We start from the raw sequence: 3,659 nt of genomic DNA on the forward strand, positions 1-3,659 counted from the left end.
TCCCAATATATACGTGACGGTACGTGGGAGCACAATCCATACTAGCGCTATCGTCCCTCAGGAGGAATCACCCACCTTCCACGAGATCGACAATCACTAGGCTTAACGACGCCGGAACATGTCTCTAGCCTAGACCTCTATGTTGTGCGTTATGTTACAAAGCGTTGTTAGGTTCATTCAATTTATTTTAGGTTGATCTTTTTAAAGTTTGCCTTTCAAGGTTCACCACGAGATGTATGATACAAATTCCTAAATGCAGTCTAAGATGATAAGCAAGCTTTACAATCTTTTCAACTTTGAAAATCCTAGCTACTAAGGGAAAAGAAAGATACTATCTTTTCTGAAAGAGCAATCAGCACACTCTAATGCACTTTCCCTAAATCCAACATGCAAACTATCAAATGAAAAATGCACAATGTAGGTGTTTGTTTTCCACTTTCTTAGTATAAATGCCTACAAAGAAAGCTTTTTGCACAACTTTGAATTTGCTTTGAAAATGATCAATACAAACAAGTTCACTTTTCTCGAAATCAGAGAAGGTAGAAGAGATTACACTACTTAACGATTTTCAAAATAAAGACTTGTTTTGACACTTCAAAAGAGACAAATTCAAACCAATAAGCAAAAGTAAACCTATAATCAATCTGCAAACAACCAATGAACTCTCTTCTAAGATCACAATCAATTAGATCTGAATCAAAGGCTACAGGATGACTACTTTACTCATGCAAAGGAAAACTGTAAATGACGCCACAAACACATAAAAACATTCATAGTATTTTTGTACAAAAGGAGGCGGAATCTAAGCAAATAAAAGGAGTTATCAGACTGGTACCTATGCTGGTTAAAGGCTACAAAAAACAGAGATCAAAACAGGGCAACAGACAGCAAAGAACCCCAGCTGCACAAGGCTAAACTGGTTCAGCGCAAGTCTAACACTGTGGAGTTGACATTCAGTGCAGGTAGCCCTCACGGGACCTGCGTTGAAATGCAGACTGCCTTCACAGTGCCTGTGCTGAAGGAGAAACTCTCGTTTCGCCTGGGTTCTGGGTCACAAAATGCTCAAAAATCAACTGTTTCAGGCCAAATCAGAAACACAAGCAAGGTATAAACAGAGGGATGTTTTGAGAGGGTACTAAAGACTATCACAAGGATCATCAAATCATTCGTGGATATATTTTTTGGATCATAGACAAGTCCAGCAAACTGGATCAAAGCAGCAACTTTCTACTTTACATCCGGGAAAGATGCAGTTCGATAGTTGCTGTCAAGTCTATGAAGTAAACAAATGACTGAAACACAAATGAAACGAATAAACAAGTTCTTCCCCAGCGGAGTCGCCAATTTGTTGTGGGGAAAAATGGCTATGCAAGACGATCCTATCCACCTAAGGTGTGACGACGCCTTAGCAACAAACGAATACAACTATTATGATTTCTTCCTTTATGAAATGTGAAAGAAGGGAGATCGATAGAATTACCATTGTCTTCCGGTTGTCCCTCGATCTAGATCCTCTTCTCTTCGGGTGTCCACAGCTACTTACCTCCTCACTTGTTCAAGAGAACAGCTACTTGATTTCCATGAGATCACAAGAGAACAGCTACCTGTGACAAGAGAACAGCTACTTGCGACAAGAGAAGAACACAACACAAAGGCAAATATACATATTCATAAATGATTCAGGATTAGAAGTAAATCAAATACACTAATACAATCATGCAAAATACACCAGCATATAGGAAAGAACCAAGATAGCTTTATTGATTGATAACAGGGTTCAGGAAGAGATACAACCCAAAGGGCTCCAATCCAGCATCTCCTTCCCGGTAGAATGGAATTCCTTCTTCAGCTCCCTTCAAAGCATTAAGCACCCAATGTCTCCAGTCTCAAACCAACAGTAATTCTTTGCAATAACAAAATTCCAGCCTCCCCAGATCCCATGGAGGAGAGATCTATATATAGTTATTTTGGAGAGAGGATGAGTCAGCTTGAGATCTGACTAGTGTCCTCTCCCTCTCTTAGTTCTTGAGTCCACTTGGATGTTCTTGCTTCCACTTGGAGATTTGGAACCTCTTACTCATCACCAGTCGAATTCCTTGATGCAAGTGTCATTTTGGAAGCTTCCTGGGCATTGACACATTGAGGAATGAGCCTGCCACTTGTCCAATTACGCTCAGCGCAGGTAGCCTTTGTTGGAGTTGACATTCAACGTAGGTAGACAGTGGAGCAGTTGACATTCAGCGCAGATGCTCAGTGGAGCAGTTGACATGATCCAGAATTGGCTTGTTTTTGAGTGTTTTCAGGTGGAGAACTTTTGTGAATTGCTGTGGTTGGTTTGCCTTGTTCCTCTAGGGGTAGGAACAACATGTTTAGGAACTTTGGATCCCTTAGATTATGGACATTTCATGCTCGAGGCTGTAAGGCACAAAAATGTCTATAACACTAGTGATCCTCCTAATGATGGGGCAACCAAGACGACATCATATATGGCACCTTCACCCTCTCCTTACATTAGTTATGAAGAGGTTGAATGAAAGTTTAGGAGAAAGTGATACAAACTATTGCTTGGCAGAGGGCGCATGCATGCCATAGGACATAGTTAAATAGACTATTGTTTGGAAGAGAGTGCATGCATGTTGAGGGCACACATGTGCCACCTCTAGTTAATTCCAGATTAGATGTTGTTTCAGATTTATCAATTCTAGTTTTGGATAGATTTTTTGATGGGACAATACCGACTGAGAGAAAACAAATTGGCTCGAATGCAACCTAAAGAAGACTGGTTGTAAGCGATGTGAAATATTTTTGTAGCGCTTCCAGAAATTTTGTTTTCGTATCTTAGAAGAAAGAATGACTTGTGCTCTCTACAAACTTGACTCTCCATGGTTTGAGCACGTCCTCCATGCTGAGGAATGGCCTCCCTCATCTCCCTTACCGATGGTTACACGCAGGCCCCCAAAAAAATTGTGACAACGTCCATACGAAAGGCTCTATCCAATGGTCAAGTTACTTAGGTTATCCATGTTGTACTACTCAAAGAAAAATTTCCTCCTACCTCTTCTGTATCCAACATCCCCTCGTCAAACCATTGGGCACACTCAAATCAACAAAAACGTATCACTTCCTGCAAAGTAGAGATGTTGCAAAATATGGTTTGGGGGTCACTTTCACAAGTATGCCTAACACCCACAACTTAGAACTCGAATATATACAAGAACATAATGCTACAAGCCTTGTTCACATGGATTTTAGAATGAAATCAATTGTACATATAATTCTAAATGAGAGATAATAACACATATCTATGGAATGAATGTGTTCCACCTTTCTTTTATTTATTTCACATGTACAAGTTCGAGGTAGGAGAAGAAACTCCTCTCTTCTCCAATAGATACTCCATTTATGCACAACCTTGGAAATAGATTCACTTCCCCTTCGCTCTAATCGAGGGAAGTAAAAAATACACAATAGAAATGGCTCTTCATTTCCTAGACTTGACAACTTATTCGAACTTTGTATTTTCATTAAACGTGTAAAATAGTTTTTAAAGGAAACAAAATCTATTTTCCATCTTGACATGTGGCTAATCAACCATATTGTCAAGCCCCCTCCATCTCTTCATCATGAACTTAGTGTAATTCTCCTCCATCAGACTCCCT

This window comes from Pinus tabuliformis, chromosome 6, assembly GCF_031772625.1.
Source record: "Pinus tabuliformis cultivar Carrire ecotype Pingquan chromosome 6, CPIR1, whole genome shotgun sequence".
Taxonomy (NCBI): Eukaryota; Viridiplantae; Streptophyta; class Pinopsida; order Pinales; family Pinaceae; genus Pinus; species Pinus tabuliformis.